The following is a 19894-nucleotide window of genomic DNA, read 5'->3' as shown; positions in this document are numbered from 1 at the left end:
GGAAATGAGAGATGTTGGTGTCAGTCCGTTGGCTAAACATATATTTGGACAAGACTTATATCTCCATCTCTTCTTTCCCAGCCCTGGCTGCCCTACCTTTAATAAAAGCAATGCCCATTGTGGCAAACCCTTCTCAAAGTTTACTGGCTTCCCTACATCAGCAAATCCTAGCTGTAGGAATCTGGAAGCTGAATGAGATGCTGACAGAAGCCTACTGGCATACATAATTCCCTAGCATGCTCTTTCAGCAGGCCAGCTATTTCATAAAAGTGGGGGTTGGGAAGAAGTGGCCTGGACACCACTTCTCTGCCCAGTTCCTTCCCTTCAGATTTCTCTTCTGCTTCTTGTGGCTGTTGCAGCTGCAGAAGGGTTATTGTGAACAGATACATACCAGCTCTTGAAGCATGTGGTGTCCTCCCCCACCCCCAAGAGCTTAGGTGGACTCTAGAAGAGGAGCTGTGTGTGGCCCAGGACTACACTGACAGCATGGAGGCTGAATTCCCATCCTGAATAGGAGCAGGAAAGTGCCTCTAACCCCAGAACTTGGAGAGAATTCTTCACCAACCTCATCTCATGCTGCTTTCTGTCTAATCCTTGGGCCTCTCTAATCAATGCAGGTGGCAAAACAAATCTTGGTGGGCTTTGATGAGACTCTTGTCTCATATTGAACCCTTAAGTGGGGAACCTCTGCACCTTGTCCTCTTCTCCACTGCCATACCTACTCCTCTCCTTAGTTGGACAGGCTCTCTGGTTCTCTCAGTCAAAACAACACTGTATGGATAACTTCTGCAGGTGGGTGGGTCACGTCAACCTGAGAAAATACATAACCACAAAGGCCTCTTTCCTTCACTAGATCAGTAGTTCACTGATCTCGTTTGCATGTTTCTGGCATGCCCATGCCCTGTAGGAGGAGTGCATTCCTCAGAGCATGTTACTGCATGCAAAGCTACTGCTATGACCTAGCTATGTGATGTCAGGCAGGTTGATTTTTGTCTAGAGGGGAAGGGGGAGGGTGAAGCGAGTGACACTTTTTCCTTTTGTGAACTAAAATCCCATATCAGGGGCCCACTCCCTGGAGGGATCCTCTGTGGAAACAGGCTTGGACCCCAAGCCCCACCTCCTTTGAATGCTCCCTCTTGTCCCTTTAATTACCAGTGTCCTGCTACTGGATGTGGTCCTTGAGAGATTACATCAGAGAGTGGCAAACAGGAAACCTTCTCTCCCTCCCCTCAAGCCTCGCCCTGTTTCTGTCTCCAGTAAATGTCCTGGTTGGAAGGCCACTCTGCTGGTCCACAAACACTTGCTCTGTGGCGAGTCTGAGAAGGGCTCACCTCTGTGTGCAAAACAGGAGATGTGGCTACAAGCCACATGGGGAGAGGGTGGAAGGAGGAGGGTCTCCATTGTGCTCTTGCTCCCCAGTTTTATGTTGTTAGGAACAAGCATAGGCATTCACTTCTAGCAGCTGATCAACATCCCTGGTTACAATTGCTAGTATTTCCTACAATGCCTAGTGTGGGAATTCTCCCCCCCCACCCCAGGGGTGCTTGCGAGGTTAAGGGGGAGGTGTCCCCAAATTTGGAGTCATCCATCAATGGTGGATAGACATGAGGGTCTGCACACCTGAAAGATTCTTTTAGCTTCAATAAAGTGAGAGGCTTAAGGAGTTCAGTAGTGGGTGGAAGTGGGACATATCCACAAGTGGGGAGTGTAACTCCACAGACACATACTCTGGTACTAAAACCATATGGGGGCAATGTACCAGAGAGGATACTCCTGTTTCAGGTGTGAGTGCACTGTTCTAGCAATGCAAGGTGGCTATTTAGCGTGTCCTTTGGAGAGGGGACGTTCTCCAGCACAGGGAGGTAGCCTGGACTGCCTGTCCATTGTTCTGAGGGGACAGGTGGAGAGTTGGGTAAGTTTTTAGTGAAGAGATGAGTCTTTGTTGGCACCTGGTGTAGTGTGTGAATTAAGGGTTCACTCTTGCTCCTTCTCCCCTTTTGCAGATACCTTGTGGCAGAGATGGCACTGTCTGTGTTGCAGCCTTGGTTTATAGTTCAATGTCTGTCTCCAGCCCTGTGGAAGGGAGGGCGTAGCCTGCCAGGGCAATGGGTGGGTAAGCCTGGCATTCTCTTGCATTGGTTCCAGGGGGTCTCTTCTCTGCACTTCGGAGGATGCAGGGAGCAGCGCTTGGCAGGACATTGTGTTTAGAACCTTGCGGGAAAGGAAAGGCACAATGTCACTTCCTGTCTGATCAGGAAATACTGGTTTCCTTCCCTTCTGCTTCTACAGAGGGGAGGGAAAGCTGTTGGGGGAGGGGAGGGGATGGATATACAGCTGCAGTGCTGGGGAAGGTAGAGGTAGGACAGTGCCAATGTTGTTGAAGAGATGGGAAACTCTGTCCTGTGTTTACACTGTATTTTTGTTCTCTAGCATCCATAATGCCATTCAGTCTTTATTTGAATAGGATAGACAGGTGCTGTGCAGGTCTCCTTCCCTCTGCTCTCATCTCAGTTTGCTGATGCACTTTAATCCTGACCTCTGGCACCCTGTTGTTCCAGTCCTTCTCCTTGCTCACAGTCAGTTACATGTAATTGTGAGATCTGGTCTCAAATATTGTGCCAGGTTGTATATTCACCAAGACAGTTCTGTTTTTCCTCTCCTCTATGGGAGGGAATGTGTGTGTATGGGAGCGGTTGTGGATCTCAGCAGGACCCCAGGGTGGTGGTGTATCCATGGTGTGAGGAGCTGTGAGTGCCCACTATAGCTCCACACCCCTAGGGGAAGGTGGTTACTGTTCCAAGTGGTGAAGTGAATCTTCCACTTTAGTGGTGATTCAGTCTTTGGCTCTTGTATCCTGCTCCTCCAATTGCTTTCCTTACCCAATCATTTCTTTCATCAGGATTTCTAAATCTGTCTCTGAGCATGCGAGTGCGCACAGTTGGAACAAGGAGCATCTGATGAGGTCATGGTACAAGAAACCTAGCTCAATTCAGCATCTCCTTCTGATACCCTGTGTGACTGGAGCTGTGAGTCAGCTTGCGAGCATACCTGAATATGGGGGGGTGGGAGAAGGAGAGGCGGAGATTTGGCGACCCACAGCGCATCCTTGCTTATATCAAGCACAGCAGCATGGTTTATGTGGAAGGCGATTACCACCTCACTGTGCAGATTCCCCCTTCTTGGAAATGCTGAAATCAGTCTTATACAGCAACTCCCGGCCCACCACTCCCACACAAAAGATGACTTCAGCGTCTCTAAAACACCTGCCTGTTTTGTTCAGAGTGGTGAAACAGGAGCTCTGTAAATTAACTGGCAGGGTTTCATTTGAGGGGGGATAGGCTCAGAGGAGGAGGTGCATGTCTGGGTGAGGGAATGGATAGAAATCAGTTTTGAAAATCTTATTTTTCTAACTGTTCAGCAGTGAAGGGTGTCCCTTCATGACTGAAGTTTGTAAATGGAAGGTAAAACTGCAAGGCCTTCCGAGAGGATCAGTCATTCTTCAGTCAGTGGGATGGTGGCAGAAACATGTGGTCCAATTCCTGCAACTGATGTTCTTCTGGGATCTCTTTGATTTAGCTTAGGATCGTCAGTAATTCAAAACCCCTCTTCTGGGTGTCTGATACGGCCCTTAAAGGCAGACAGGAGCTTTGGAAGTTTTACTCTGAGGGAGTTTGCCTGTGCAGTGCCCCTTGCAAATCGACTCCTGGTTCATCCTATTTCCCTGTGTGCATTCATGCGTTCTCTGATCCCTCATCATACCAGATGCAGGGTAGCCCTCAGCATACAGGCTACAATAGTTGGTCAGATTAGCACTCCTGTGCTGCAGCACCTTATTCTGCCCCATAGCTGTGTGGTTTCCCCTATGTCATGCTGTCAAAGAGGAAATGGCCTGAAGCCAGTAGGTGAGATGTGGGAAGCACGAAGGGTTGAAGACCATGATGGCAGGTGAATGGGGCAGGAGTGAAGTCCATGTAACTTTGGCATCTGCCCACCAGCTGAATTGCTTTCTCTTCTGGCTGATTTGCTCAGACTTCCCGTATTGTCCCCATGGTGCAGTGCTTGGTGGCAGTTGTGACTGGCAGAGCTATAGTCTTGGGATGCTGGTGCGATGGGGACATCTTGGTGCATGCTGTCTAGTGGCACTGCTTGTCCAGGCGCAGTCTCTTGAATGCAGATGTCCCTTAAACTAGACACCCCTCATTAACTAGTATTTCCAGTGTGATATGCTGCTCTAAATCCCCTCTTAGATACTGTGGCTCTGCTAGCCCTCCCCATCTGCTGCTCTCTTCCTCTCAGTATGAGAAGGCCACACTCCTGACTGGCACGGTGTTGTGTTGTCACCAGGGATCAACCCTCCTCACCCTGAGGGACTTTGCTCCCATGCCGTTGATAGGAGAGGCCTTATCTCTAGGAATGTGGGGGCCTCTGTTTACTATATAGCTGTACTAGAGAGGCTGTGTGGACTTCTCTATTGAGCATCTTTTGAGGAGTGGGGAGAGCAGGAAATGAAGGCAAGGGACATCCTAACCTGTAGGACAGTGGTTCTCAAACATTTTTGTACTGGTGACCCCTTTCACATAGGAACCCTCAGAGTGCGACACCCACCCCCTTATAAATTAAAAACACTTGTTTATATATTTAACACCATTATAAATGCTGGAGGCAAAGCGGAGTTGGGGGTGGAGGCTGACAGCTCATGACCCCCCATGTAATAACCACGTGACCCCCTGAGGGGTCCTGACCCCCAGTTTGAGAACCCCTGCTGTAGGAAGATGGAAATGTGTGTGGTGTGGGTTTATTAGGCTATAGGAGGAAAAGGGGCAAGGAGCTTTGAGGCTGCTATGGGACAGGGCTCTGACCCAGAGCCATGGTGGGAGGAGGGGTTGGAGTATGGGATCTGGGGTTTTAATTAGCTTATCTTCTCTCCTGTCTCATAAGGAGTCCCTGTAGGCACAGTGGCAGAAGCTGTTGAGCTGAACTGTAAATCTGTAACTTTTCCCCCACCCCAACCCCAGGGTCCCTGGTTCTTCACCTGCTGTGCCTATTGTGAAATGGCCTCATCTCAGGCTGGCCTAGGGGCGTGGGTGGTGGGCAGTGCAGTGGGGAGGTAAGGGCTGTTTTCCCTGACAGGGAGCTGCACTGGGCGAAGTGGGAGTTCTGGCTGGTGATTGGCGGATGGGCCACTCTGGAATGCTCTGGCCCACTTCCCAGAATCTAGCACTTTGTGTTTGTTTCTGAGCCATAGGTCTGGTGCTACTGTGACAGGAAGTGGAAAAGCTGGCAGGGAGGGGGAGAGGGGAGACGGCTGCCTGTGTGCCTGTGAAATCCCTTTGTCCCCAGAGAGCAGCTCAACCTCAGCTGCAAATTCCCACAGAGGAGAGAGCTGCCTTTGAGCTGCTAAAGTGTTTCCAACATGTGAAACTCCTATGCTGGGTGGGGGCTGGGACTGTGAATCTTGATGTGGGTGCCCATGGCCTGCTGTGCTTGGAAGGAAGGCTGGGGTGCATGGTTGCTGGTGTGGGGTGGGCAGGCAGCTCTGGGGTATCAATGCAGCACTCTGGTACGTGGCTCCTGCTGGGACATGGCTCAGGTTGGAAGGTGTATACCACTGTGGCATTTTAAGTAGAGGAGGATCTGGCTGGGTCGATATTGTGCAACGGGATCCACAGGCCCTCTGGGCGCTGGGGATAGATCTGGCTGTACTGCAGGAAGTGGGGAGCTGAGGCTACTTCCTGTGGCTGTAATATTTAGGATGTAGTGGTTTGGCTACTCTCAGAGCCACTTTCGGTATGGTACTGCTCTTTCCTCTCGAAGTGGGGAGCTCTTAGTATACTCTGTTCCCAGCTGCATTGAGCCCTTCAGGAAGAGAGTACAGGGAGAAACAAGTAGCAGTTAGCATGTAACCTGTGACAGGCTGCCCTGCCATGGCCAGTGAGGCCCCACTCCGGTTCTCTGCTGCATAGCTACACTCAAATCCGAATGTGAAGAGGAGCTTGCTCTCCGATCTCTGAGGGGAGTCAGGAAGTGCCTGCACAGGGATAATTCATCTCTGTCTAGACAGAAATGGAATAAATAACCTTTTTCCTCCCACTCTGTATGGGTCCCCAGCTGTGCAGGGAATGGGGGCATCTCAGGCGTTTTGCGTAGCTGAGCCCACAGCCTCTTGCCAGGGAGGGCAGCCCTCGAACACACGAATACAAATCTGCCTTTCACTGCCGGAGAGGACAGCTGCCCTGGAGCCAGATTGCTGGCATACCAGAGGAACAATCTTTTCCCTCTGTTCTGCTGCCGACCCGCCCGGCTTCCTTCCCTTCTGCCAGCCCCTCTTGGTTTTCTCTTCCCCCTGCGAGTCTAGAGGAGGTGTAACTGAGTTACAGCCTGGACAGGTCAGCATTCCCTCATGCTCCTGTTGCAATGGTGTTTCTGAGCAAGGTGACTGAACTGCCTTGGCCTGGAGGGATAGGAAAATGGGGGTGGAGGAGAGGTTTGTAGAAGCTTCATGTGGAATGAATGCAGAGGTTGAATTTCCTGGGCACCCCGATAGTGTGGGGGAATCCCCGCTGTTACTCGGTGGGTCTCTTGTGTGTCTAAAGCAGCGGCTCTCAAAGTGGAGGTCAGGACCCCTCAGGAGGTCACAAGGGTATTACATGGGGGGCGAGGGGTCCCAAAGGTATTACATGGGGGGCGGGGGGTCACAAGCTGTCAGCCTCCACCCCAACTCTGCTTTGCCTCCAGCATTTATAATGGTGTTAAATATGTGGTGGTTTTTATTTTTAATTTATAAGGGGGGGGGGGGGTCACACTCAGAGGCTTCCGATGTGAACGGAGTCACCAGTACTAAAGTTCGGGAGCTACTGAAAGGGCAGCAAAGTGTCCTGTGGCACCTTATAGACTAACAGACATATTGGAGCATGAGCTTTCGTGGGTGAATACCCACTTCCTTGGACTAACAGGGCTACCCCTCTAATACTGAAAGGGGTATCCCTTCTGCAACAGAGATGGATTTAGGGACCTGCAGCAAACTGGCTCAAACTTTCCCATTTCGCTTCCCACAACCTCCCCTGAGAAGCAGAGATCTCCACTGATCTAGTCATTTGTTCCCTCTCTCCTGTGATCTCTACTTCCAGTTCCTTGCCTGACTGCCCTGCTTGTAGAAACTTCTCCTCTCCTGAAGCAGTCAGGTCTAGAGTAAAGTCCCATTCTTGAGTCTCGCTTGTGGGAGGAGGGGTTGCATCTATTTCCTCCTCCTCCTCCCTTTTTCTTCAGCCCCCCTTCCCCCATGTGATTTGTAAGTGCCCTGCCCTTCTTATCTCTCCCTTATCAGCCTCTCCTAGTTGCTGAGCCTTCCCCATATAAGGCAAGGTGAGGCTGTGGTGTGGGTGCAAGCAGGGATGCAGGTAACTCATAAGAGGCCTTCCTAATTTAGGTATGTAATCCTCATTTCTGGGAGGGGACGGGGAAGTGTGGGAAGGGGAGGTAGCCAGACCATTCTGATATCAGTGTGACTAGTTAAACCAGTCCTGTGTGTGACACACGCTAGGGAGCAGCTTTCTCTTTCAGTCCTAGGCCAGTGCTCTGCTCCGCATGAGATACGCCCTGTATTTAGCCAGAGCCTCATTGCTGAAGTGTGGCTCATTCCAAGGAGGCTGGGCTCTGTAGCGTTTGCATGAGTAGGTAGTGTCTAAAATGCCTGCATGTGGAGGGTCCAGCCCTCCCAGTGGGGAAGCAGCTGACTAGGGGGTATCAGGGAGTGCAAAGAAGCCCATGTTGTGTTTAAAAACTGGTTGTGGTTTTTCAGAACAGCTTTCCTAGGAAAGTCCCTTTTTACTTTCCTAGGGGGAGGGTGTGAGGCCACAACAGTGGGAAGCAGAGAAACAAGTATTTGAAATGGAAAGCAAAGATGAGTTCCAGAAGCACCAAAGTTCACTTGGAGAATCTGAAAGCTGTCAAAGCAGCAGCCGTGGAGACCAAAATCCTTGACATCTCCATGGTCCAGGCTCTCCCTGGCATGGCTCCTGATAATGCGAACAAGAAGGCGTTGGTGGCAGCATCTGTCCACTGAGAACTGAGCTCAGAGCCCCAGCTCACTTCACTCAGACCACCAGACAGCCAGGGTGCAATGTGGTAATAGTTTTGTGTTGACAGACATGCCATTATTATCTACCGCTCTCTTCCTCCAGGCTATTCCAGAATCTCCTTTAGGAGGGAGAGAGCTAAAGGCAAGTAGTGTTCTGAGGTGTGTACTCCCTCATAGGCACTTGGTCTCTGGATGCTGAGTTACTTCTAGACTGAACAGTCAGATTTAAAGCCAAAAATGTTCCTATCCTAGCAACTCGACTGGTTCCAGACTTTGAGTATGTGTGGTGAATCAAAGCTTCTGATCTGGTGGTGCTTGCTTGCTGTCTGCTCTGCATTTTGGGGTGGGGCTATGCTGCTAGTTGGTCCTCCTCCCCTGATGAAATTGATAAACTTTCTTTTTTTTCTTAACCTGAAATTTTGTCTGTTAAACATTTTTTGTGACAATTTGAGTTTTGTCAGACATTTTGTTGTGCGCACACACCCCCGCCCCTCCCAATCCTGAGCAGATCAGTGGGGACCAGAATTGAGGGTCTCTAGATCTTTCAGGCAGATTGGGGCAAAACAAACTGACTTCATGTGCTACTGTGAACTGAGAGTGTGGAAATTAGGTTAGCTTCCCCCCCCCTCCCCCCCATCTACTATTACTCTATAGGCTGAAACCGGGTCAGGACTCCTAGGCTCTCTTACTGACTCAGTGTGACCTGCACAAGTCAGTTTGCCTCTTGATACTACAGGTCTGTCACAACTTACACACATTTAACATGCACAATTTCAGCTTTATACTGTATGGCCGGAGTCCTGAGGGGCGTGGTCTCAAGCAGAAGAGGCATGGCCTCAAGATTTAAAGGCCCTGGGGCACCAGCTGTGGCTGGGAGTCCCAGGGCCTTTAAATCACCCAGGGGGCTCCCAGCTGCAGAAGTGCCTGGTAGCCCTTGGGGCGAACTAAAGGGCCTGAGGCTCCAGCCACTGTGGAGCTCTGGGCCCTCTTAAATGCTGGCCCCAGCCTGGCTGCCAAAGCTGCGGGCGGGATTTAAAGGGCTCCTCGGGCTTGGTGGGGAGCCCGAGGAGCCCTTTAAATCGCGCCTGCAGCTTTGGCAGCCGGGCTGGGGCCAGCATTTAAAGGGCTCCTCCGGCCTCCCTGCTGCAGTGGGAAGCCCAGTGGAGCCCTTTAAATCCCAGCCCACAGCTCTGGTGGCCGCAGGTCCTGCCGGAGGAGCTCTTTAAATGCTGGCCCTGCCCCGGCCACTGGAGCTGTGGGCTGGGATTTAAAGGGATTGGGTATGTAATTTTGAGTATATGCGGTTTTTGCTTTACGTGCTAACCGTAGAATGGAACCCCCGCATAAGATAAGACTTTCCTGTAGTGTCCCAGTGGTATGCTAGGGTTAATACTTCCCTCATAGGGGAGTGATGGTTGATTCATGTCATCTGTTTGTTTTAAAAAAACAAAACAAAACAAGCCTCTTCAGAGCCTCTGTTTTGGAAATGGATAGAAGTCCCAAGGGGTGTTCTCTGTGTGTGGTTTTAAAAGACAACTTCCTGATGACTAGGTGCTCTGCTGGATTAGCAGAGGTGAACCAGTGCAAAGTAAGCAAGAATAATGTGCCACCATGTACTCAATTTACTGACAAATGCAGTTTTTAATTATTTATGCTTTAATTTTTACAAAATGCACCATAGCGTATGATTTGAATCTTGGTAACATGATGCTTCAGTTATTAAAGGGAAGGTCTGGACTCCATTATCACTAATCTTAGGGTGATCTCTTTTGGCAAGATGAGATGGCAGTTGACCTTGTACCAGCTGTTTTTTTTTTTTTTTAAAAACTATTGCTTGATAATACTCAACCAGTAAACACCATGTCTCAAACCACTGGAGGAGGTTATTTGGAAAGAGCTCTTGGAGTAGCTCAGTCTCAAGTTGATATCATGGGTGTCTCCTATCTAACCAGCCTGGTTGGGATATTACATAAAGGATTCTTGATCTATGAAGTCCATTGCTGTGCATGTGTGAGGTGTCCATTCTTGCTTATGGTGTTGAAAACCACTGATAGAATAAGCTCTTCTAACTTGCCTGGGGGTCTTTGAGGGAGAACTTCTCCTTCCTTTGGAGAAAACCCCAGGGTTGTGACATGAGGTTTTGTAGGAATGTCTGGTGTCCTGGTCCTTGGATGACAGAACATCTTGTGCAGGTGTCAGTCTCCTTTAGTTGGGGTGGAGCTGTTTTTGTGTTCTCTGAGTACTGAAGTGGGGAAGTTGATGTTCATGGAGGGGAGTTGGTGAGGTCACCTCCCACTTCTGTGTATAACAAATGTCTTGCCACTGTGGTTTTTGGTCATTGACCCCATTGCTGCATCTCAGTTTTCCGGTAGCAGTTGTGCAGTAGTTCTCATCTTGCAGCTTTCAGGCCAGCTTTAGACTATTTTCCTCTGAGTCAGACCTTGTCCGAGAGATTGCTGCCTTTGGGAGTTTGAGGCTTGGGGGCTCTATCCTCAGGAAACCTAGAAGCTTCATCTCTATAACACAGTGAACACCCTAGCTTGAGTTGGATGAACTGGTCTGAGCACACAAGTGGCAGGGGCACTGTAGAGCTTCTCTAGAACACGGGTTTGTTTTCACATGTAGAGCCTTTTGCGTGCTGTGGGACCTGGTTATCTGACAGATCTCTCTAATTCACCCTTCTCCTGGCTTGTTGTGTAAACCACAACCTGCTAGGTTAATCTGTAAATTCTTGGATTTAGACTCTCCACTGCTGGTAGTGAAGCATTCTCTGGAGGGCCTGAGTTCTGGAACTCACTCCTTCCAGCAATTTGCACTGGAGTCTGAGTGACGAGGCTTCTCTTTAGTTATTCCTCTGAAACACAGGTTATTCTAAGAGTGTGTGTTCATGTCGGTTCCAAAGAGGTGTGTGTGTGCAGTAGCTGGAAGATTCTTCCCCCCCCAGCAACAACTGTAGGGTTGGGTTGGGCACCACCTGGAGTCGCGTCTTCATGATGTCCAATATAGAGCCCTGCCAACGCTGCACCCCCAGTTCCTTCTTGCCACCAGTGACAGTAGCTGGAACTTCCCCTTGCTCTGCTCTTGCTTCGGCAAATGGATTAGCAGTACTCTGTATGCTGTGCATAGTTACTATACGAGCTAGTGGAAACTATCAGAGGGGTAGCCATGTTAGTCTGGATCTGTAAAAGCAGCAAAGAGTCCGGTGTCACCTTATAGACTAACAGATGTTTTGAAGCATGAGCTTTCGTGGGTGAATACCCACTTCGTAGGATGCAACATCTTGCATCCGACGAAAGCTCATGCTCCAAAATGTCTGTTAGTCTATAAGGTGCCACAGGACTCTTTGCTGCTTTTACTAGTTAGTATTCTTACTTCAGTAGTTTCATTAGAAGTTTTAGTTTCTAAGCGCATGCTGAAAAATGACCCCCACACCACCTGCTTAAGGTGCCTTGGTGAGGGTCACCAGAAAGACCTTTGCAAGGTCTGTCGGGAGCTCCGACCAAGAACCATCAAGGAGAAGGAACGGCGTCTCAAAATCTTCCTTATGGAGGTAGCTCTCTGATCTCAGTCAGACCCAGGCACTGCGGATCCTGCTGTCAGCAAGTTGTCTTTGGTGCAGTGCTCCAGTGCCATCTTCAAAAGAACCAGGGCTGAAGAAAGATGCTAGCAGGGAAACTAGGCACTGCCCTGCAACTTCTCCGGATCATTTGAGCTTTTGGCACCGGTCCCAATCGCTGGTGCAGAAGAAAGTTCGGAAAGAGGTTGATCTCTCTCGGCAAAACCCAGGGACCAGCCACCAGTGACGCATCAGTTGGGCCATGACTCGGACTCAAAGTGGGGCCACATTGACTCCTGCCCAAGTGAGGCAGTCTAGTCCAGGCCTGTCTCGCTCACCACATCCATTGGAGCATCTTCTTCTCCTGTCCACCCCTGAGGGTTTTGAGGCAGCGCAGGACCTGTTAAGGCTCACGGTGCTGTTCTAGCCCATAAGAAAGGAGAGCGTCCTGGCACCGCAGGTCTCCTCTTGACACACCCATGATTTCTTTGAGAGAGAGCCAGCGATGGTGGCACACTGATCCCCATCACCTTGGCCAGCTCCACCATCCAGAGAGTGTAGTCGGTCTCCTGCTTCTCGATGCTCTTCTTCTAGAGGAGCAGCGCCACCCTGGTCTTCCTGGTTGGCATCGGACTCGTAACACTGACTATAGCAGGAGCAGAAGATCCTCCTCATGGCACCATAGGTGGTCCTGCCCAATTCAGTGGGCCTCTCAGTGTCAAAATCCACAGCAGTGGACTTTGTGGGCCTTCCGTCAAGCCCAGGGTCAGAGCCAGGGATCCCGCTCAGTTGCAGCATCAGTGGCCTCCGTGATGTTCATCTCGTCATGGCTGGCACCAGAACTAGTGCCTCAGGCATTAATGCTGACACTTGCAGCACTGTTCTTGGCACCAGTGCCATCTGCAGTACCACAACTGACCACTTCAGCACTGGAGGTGTCAGCGGCCCCCATCACAGCCTCGGCGCAAGACGCAGCCCCAGCACTAGCACAGATACCACCTCCATCATTGGTGCCAGCTGCCACAGCGCTCACAGGAACCTCACGCTGCACCAGATGCCGGCACCGCTGATGGTTCCAATGCCAGCACAGACACCCATGCCTTTTGCACCAGTGGGACAAGGCCAGCCGTCTGCTTTTCTCTCTGGGTCATGAGATCCCTCGGGTGGGTCCAGTAGGGAACAACCACCTACCCTGGTGGTCTCCTCTTCCTCCTCACCAGATGAGACCCTAGTGGGCACATGAGTTTCCCTAGCTCTGGAAGACTCCAAAGTGTTGCAGAAGCTGCTGCGCTGGGTCACCCAGGGTCTAGGCATTAAGGCAGAGGAAGTTGTGGATGATGTGGACCCTGTGGTGGACATCCTGGCTCCCTCTGGCCTCGTCCATTATTGTTTGTTAGTGGTAAAGCAGTACAGGCATGAACAAGACCCTTTGGCACACCCCTGCCTCACTGCCACCTACAGCCAAACCAATGAGTACTTTGTGCCCTTCAAGGGCTATGAACATCTCTCTTCCCACCCCCAGCCTGATTCCCTGGTGGTGGATGCCACTAAACAGCGGGAGAGACAAGGATTTCCAGGCCCTTTGCCCAAGAATAGGGGCACCAAAAAGTTTAGATCTTTTCGGGTGAAAGGTTTACTCCACAGGGGGACTACAACTCCATATATCCAATCAACAGGCCATTGTCAGCAGATACACCTACAGTGCCTGCTTGGCAATGGCTAAATTTATGGAGTTATTCCCCTCAGACTCCTGCACTGAGTTTTCGGCTTTGCTTGAGGAAGGGAGACTGATCTCCAGAGCCTCTCTTCAAGCGACACTGGATGGGGCAGATACAGCAACCAGGGTTCTTCTTCGAGTGCTTGCTCATATCCATTCCAGTAGGTGTACGCACCGCGCGTGCATGTTCGTTGGAAGACTTTTACCCTAGCAACTCCAGCGGGCTGGCAGGTTGCCCCCTAGAGTGGCGCCGCCATGGCGGGTGATATATACCCCTGCCGGCCCGCCCGCTCCTCAGTTCTTCTTACCGCCGTGTCGTCGTTGGAACTGTGGAGCGGGCATAGCACCTCCGACACTGTCCATAGCTTCCTGTTCATCCGTTACATTCTATGTTAGTTTATTATAGTTTACCTAGTATAGTATAGTTTCTTGTTTGGTGTGTGTATATAGTTAGCGGGTTACGGGGCTCTAGAACTTCTCCCACGGCCCGGCGCCAGGGCTGATGCCTGTTCGCCGGTTTAAATGGCTGCGGACTGTCAAAAGCGATGCCACACATGATCCCCCGACGCCTGTTTAAGTGTCGGGAATCCAACACGTTTCGGGGAAGTGCCGCGTCGGCAAAGCCTTCCGGCCGCGACTAAGAAGGAGCGAGACCTTGCTCAGGACGTCCTATGGAGCGGCACTTCACCCCTGCGCCTCGGCACCGGAGCGGGCTACGGCACGGATCCTCCAGCACGTGAAACGCAGTGGCACCACCTCGGCACCGCTCTGGAAGGCACTCGACATCCTCTACCCCGGCTAAGCAGCCCAAAGGACACCGATGCTTGACTGCCGGCCACGCTGGCCGTGCAGGGGCTCGTTGACTCCGGGTCCGTCGAGTCCGATCCCTCCTAGCTCCCCCCAAGATCTGGGTAGAACCATAGTCCCGTCCACGCCCGAGACATTCTCGTCGGCAAGGGACCTTATTGCCTTGACGGAGCCTGGGCTGCCCCAACCCCTGGCACCGCCGGTGCGGGTTCTTCACTTGAAGGGCAAGCCGACCCCGATGCGAGCACCGTCCCCGGATTCTCCGGTCTGGCACCGATCCCAGCACTGATCCCGATCCCGGGGGAGATCTCCCTCGAGGCGCTGCTCGCAGTCGAGGCGCCGCTTGCAGTCCCGGCACTGGTCGTACTCGCGGCACCGGTCGTCTTCGCGCCGGTCCCGATGCTCCCGGCACCGCTCCGGCTCCAGCCATTGCTACCTGCACCGCGACTCGAGGAGCTGCTCATGGCACCAAAGGTCCAGATCCCGGTCGACCTCCTGGCACCGCGCTGGTGGCAGGTCCCGATCCCGGCACCGGTACAGCTCGCGGCACCGATTTCCGGCACCGAGGAGGTCGTCGCCATCAGGGGCGCTGGACTCGCACTACCCGCGTTCGGCCCCCCCATGGCCCTCTCGGCAGGGTTCAGTGTCTTCACGAGCGGACAGCATGTACCTGGACGTTGACAGACCCGCCGCCCTCTTCCCCGAGGGTGCCCAGGAACATGGTCCGCATCAGTGGAGCTTCTGGACGCCCTGGGCGTATCAGCAAGCCCGAGGGCCTCAGCAATTCCTGCCACGTGCGTCTGGCTCGGAGCGCAGGGCTCCGGAGGCTACTGTTTCACGCCCCCCGCCATCCCCTGCAGAAGAACAGGCGTCCCACCTGCCAGAGACTGAACCCCCGCAGGTGCCGGAGACAGTTCTCCAATTTGAGCCGCCACCAGACCCGCTTCTGCCAGGTCTCTCCTCGTCATCCTCACCAGATGAGGCGGTGGGGGGACGACGACCACCGGTCCCACCCCCCGCTGGACCTCAGAGCACACCAGGATCTCCTCAGGCGCATTGCACAAAACATGATCATCCAGGCTGAGGAGGTCTCCGAGGTTGAAGACCCGGTCGTCACCATACTCTCAATAGATGCGCCCACTCGTGTCGCCCTACCTTTCATAAAGACCATACAGACCAATGCCACTACCATCTGGCAGTCACCGGCTTCCGTTCCCCCCGCTGCTCGGGGTGTAGAGCGCAAATATATGGTCCCTTCGAAGGGATAAGAGTATCTGTATGTGCATCCAGCCCCGTGTTCCCTTGTCGTTCAATCTGTGAACGAGAGGGAACGACATGGGCAAGAAGCTCCGGCCCCAAAGTCTAGGGAGGCGCGACGTATGGACCTGCTTGGCCGTAAGGTCTACTCAGCAGGAGCGTTACAGCTGCGGATCTTAAACCAACAAGCTCTGCTCAGCCGCTACTCACATAACACCTGGGCGGCGGCTGATAAATTTAGGGAGCTTCTCCCTCAAGATGCTCGTCAAGAGTACAATGCTTTACTGGACAAGGGCAAAAGAGTCGCACGCACTTCGTTGCAGGCTTCTTTAGACGCAGCAGATTCTGCCGCCAGGTATCTGGCCTCCGGAGTCACTAAGCGCCGCATCTCCTGGCTACAGGTCTCTGGCCTTCCTCCTGAACTCCAGAACACAATCCAGGATCTTCCGTTTGAGGGCCAGGGCCTGTTTTCCGACAAGACGGACCCTCACCTGCAGAGCCTCAAGGACAATAGGGTTATTATGCGTGCCCTAGGGATGCACACACCAGTAACACAGCATCGACCATTCAGGCCTCAGCAACAGCGCAGGCCTTTCCCACAACCCAGGCAAAGGCAAGACGTTGCCAGGAGTCGCGATAGAAGTGGCAGGCGCAGACAATCGGGCAACCAAGGGGGCCAAAATCAAGGTCCCTCCAAGCCGTCCTCCGGTCCGAAGCCGTCATTTTGAAGGTGCGCCCGGGGACGCTGTACCAGTTCTTTCCGTGGATCCATCTCCTCCCTTTTCCAACCGTCTCTCGTTCTTCCTCCGGCTGGTGCCAGCTTACTACGTGTTGGTCCTCCGGCCGCTGCGGCTTGGTTACACTGCAGTTTGCTTCCGTCCCCTCCCCGCCCCTTCCGTGCCTCTTCAGGACCCCTTCACCGAGCAGATCTCCTCCTGGAGGTCGCAACGCTCCTCGACAAGGGCCGTAGAGGAGGTTCAGAACGAGACGAGGCAGGGGTTCTACTCCCATTACTTCCTGATCCCAAGGCCAAAGGAGGTCTCCGACCATCCTCGACCTAAGGGAGCTCAACAAACATCGACTCAAGCTGAGATTCCGCATGGTTCCTTGAGGTCAATTATTCCTTTCCTGGATCCGGAGCTGGTACGCTGCCCTCGACGTGCAGGACGCGTATTTTCATATTATCACTATTCCTGCCCCATCGAATTTCACTTCATATGTTGGTGGCCGACTATCCATTAACGGCTCCCGTTCGGATCTCCACGGCCCCGAGAGTGTTCACAATGCATGGCCGTAGTCGTCGCCTTTCTTCGTCGCAGTCGGGTACACGTGTTCCCCTACCTCGACGACTGGCTTATTGGTGGGGCTGCACAGGATCGAGCCACGCGACAGTCGCATGGTCAGCCGCTTTTCTCAGTCTCGGCCTGTTGCTCAACAAGGAGATGTCCACCCTATCTTCCTCTAGAGGATAGGTTTATTGAGCGTTCTAGACTCGCACATAGCCAGGGCGGTCTTTCCTTTGTCACGGTCCTCGCTGTCTCCATCATCCAGGCTCCAGACGCACCTTGACCTCCCTGCGCACTTGCCGACACTGTTGGCCATGGCGGCTGCACTTTCTCACGGCGCACACTCGACTGCGTTCCGGCCCTGCAGTCTGGCTCATCCCTCAGCTCCGTCCAGCCGAGGGCCGATTGGGACACAGTCGGTCACGGTTCCCCAAGTCGTCGTCCTCTCTCTCAAGTGTGGCTGGACCAGTCCGTCGTGTGTGCAGGACTTCCATTCCATCAGCCCCCCCTCGCTGTCCCTGACGACGGACGCAAATCGATTGGGGCTGGGGCTCACCATAGGGACCTACGTACCAAGGTCGCTAGTCTCCTCCTGAATCGCCCTCCATATCACATCTGGGAGTTGAGAGCGTCCGCCTGGCTTGTCACTGTGTTCCGTCGACAGATACAGGGGCTGTGTTTCGTCTTGATCGACAACACAACGGCGGTTACTACTGAACAAGCAGGCGAACGAAATCCCCTCTTCTTTGTCAAAGCATGATACTGTGGCTTCTCGCATAGCCCACTCGGTTCACTGATCGCCTCCTACTGCCGGAGTTACGATACCTGCGACCATCTCAGCCGTCCTTCATCCCCGAAAGGTCCCTTCCCCGGACGTCGCCCTTGCTCTCTTCCGCACGGGTGGGCATCCCCGCATGGACCTCTTTGCAACGCAGTACAGGAAGTGCCGATGTTCTGTCCTTCCAACGGTCGCGAGCCGGGCTCAACGCAGACGCCTTTCTGTTCCGTGGGCAACGCACCTCTTCTATGCGTTCCCCCGTTCCGTTGTCACAAGGTCCTTCTGAAGGCGCGCAAGGGACAGGGCCCGCCTGTTTTTTGATCGGCTCCGGCATGACCCTGGTCATTATTGGTACTCTCTGTGCTGGACTGTCGGTATCGCCTGTTTCTCCTGCCTCTTCACCTGGACCTGATCACGCAGGACCACGGCAGGCTCTGTCACCCGGACCTCCAGTCGCTGCACCTCTCAGCCTGGCTCCTGCGTGGCTAACCCGTCGAGCTCAGTTGAATTGTCTTCCCGGTGAGGGAGTACTTCTGGGAGTTAGAAAACCATCTACGAGGGACATACGTAGCCAAATGGAACGTTTACTAGCTGGTGCGCGAGAGCGCTTCCACCCACTGTTCTCCATCCCAATTGTTTTAGATTACTTGTCGCTCACAGCAACAAGCCTGGCACGGTCCTCTCTCCGAGTTCACTTAGCGGCCATCTCCACCTTCCACCCGGGAGTGCGGCCGCTTTGGTTCTCCGCCCCCATCGTGTCCTCGATTCTCAAAGGCTGGGCGCCTTTACCCCAGTCCACCACCCGCCCCTCCTGGTGGATCTCAACTAGTGTTGTCCCCGTCTTATGTCTCCCCATTTGAGCCGCTGGCTACGTGTTCCCTACTCTCTTGTCCTGGAAGACGGCATTCCTGGTGGCAATCACTTCCGCGAACGCGTACAGAGCTGCACGCCCTCATGGTGGACCCCCCCGTATTACGGTTTCCATCGGGACAGGTGCAACTTGAGGCCACCATCCGCATTTTCCAAGTCGTCTCGGCCTTTTCATGTCAACCGGACATATTCCTGCCTGTTCTCTTCCCGAAACCGCATTTGTCTCGCAGACTCAACAGTTACACTCCTTAGACGTGCGCAGGGTGCTCGCGCTTTTATATAGAGCGAACCAAACCTTCCGTAAGTCACCAGCTCTTGTCGCCGTAGCTGAGCGCGGTTAGAGGGTTCCCAGTCTCCTCTCGAGGATTTCTCGTGGTGACTTCCTGTATACGGACCTGTTATACCTGGCCCATCTCCTCCGGAGCGAGTAATGCACACTTTACTAGAGCCCAGGCTTTGTCGACGGCATTCCTACGAGTACCGTCAGGAGATCTGCAGGCAGCGACCTGGTCCTCTGTGCACACCGTTTGCTACCCATTATGCCCTGGTCCGCAGTCAGGATGATGCCGCCTTCGGCTCTGCATGTGTTGCGCACTGTGACCTCTCACTCCGACCCCACCGCCTAGGTAAGGTTTGGGAATCACCTACTGGAATGGATATGAGCAAGCACTCAAAGAAGAAAACACGGTTACTCACCTTTGTAACTGTTGTTCTTCGAGATGTGTTGCTCATATCCATTCCACACCCGCCCTCCTTGCCCACTGTCGGAGTAGCCGGCAAGAAAGAACTGAGGAGCGGGCGGGCCGGCAGGGGTATATATCACCCACCATGGCGGCGCCACTCTAGGGGGCGACCTGCCGGCCCGCTGGAGTTGCTAGGGTAAAAGTCTTCCGACGAACGTGCACGCGCGGCGCGTACACCTACTGGAATGGATATGAGCAACACATCTCGAAGAACAACAGTTACAAAGGTGAGTAACCGTGTTTTATGGCTACTGGTGTGGCCAGGAGAAGGGGCTCATGGCTCCAGGTTTCTGGCCTCCCCTATGAGGAACAGCAAACTGTTTAAGACCTGCTCTTTTGAGGGTGAGACTCTTCTCAGAAAAGTCTGACAAAAGGCTGAACAGCCTTGAAGATTCCAAAGCCACCCTCAGGTCTCTGGCCCTCTTTACTCCATCAGCACAGCGGAGACATAGCCCATAGCCCCAGCAGCAGTTCATTCAGCAACACAACCAAGGCAGGTCCAGAAGGAGGAATCGTAATGGCAGGAGAAGGCAGCATCAATCTTCTGGACAGGGCTTGGGACAGCCCAAGCATCTTCAAGGTCTAAGCCGGCTTTTTGAAGGCACGATTGAGGGCAGTGTAGCACGTTTAACAATGGATCCATCCCACCTTACCATCTCATCCCAAAAATCTCCTTTCTACTGTGCATGGTCCAGTATCACCTTGGACCGATGGGTGCTCTGCATGGTAGAGAGGGGATACACCATCCAATTCTGTGGTTCCTCAGGAGCATGGGGGCAAGGGCTTCTATTCCCAGTATTTCC

At 52.9% G+C, this 19894-nt stretch overlaps 1 protein-coding gene across 20 annotated transcripts in view; it reads left to right on the top strand.

The window, feature by feature from the left end:
• The window catches only part of CTNND1 (catenin delta 1), a 71597-nt gene that overhangs the window by 7011 nt on the left and 44692 nt on the right, over window positions 1-19894 (top strand). For 3 of the 20 annotated variants that reach the window (XM_075064782.1, XM_075064778.1, XM_075064773.1), the window contains exon 1: window positions 7351-7426. The exons of 9 other annotated variants lie outside the window; for them this stretch is intronic. The gene's annotated coding sequence lies outside the window, so the exon portion shown is untranslated. Of the gene's footprint in view, window positions 1-7341; window positions 7427-8024; window positions 8125-8180; window positions 8220-19894 lie in introns of those variants that run through there. 8 more of the 20 variants (XM_075064769.1, XM_032775826.2, XM_075064774.1 and 5 more) reach the window with 5 other exon arrangements.

The sequence above is a fragment of the Chelonoidis abingdonii genome, chromosome 4 (genome assembly GCF_003597395.2).
Source record: "Chelonoidis abingdonii isolate Lonesome George chromosome 4, CheloAbing_2.0, whole genome shotgun sequence".
Classification (NCBI taxonomy): domain Eukaryota; kingdom Metazoa; phylum Chordata; order Testudines; family Testudinidae; genus Chelonoidis; species Chelonoidis abingdonii.
This window is presented reverse-complemented; position numbering and strand designations above follow the sequence as displayed.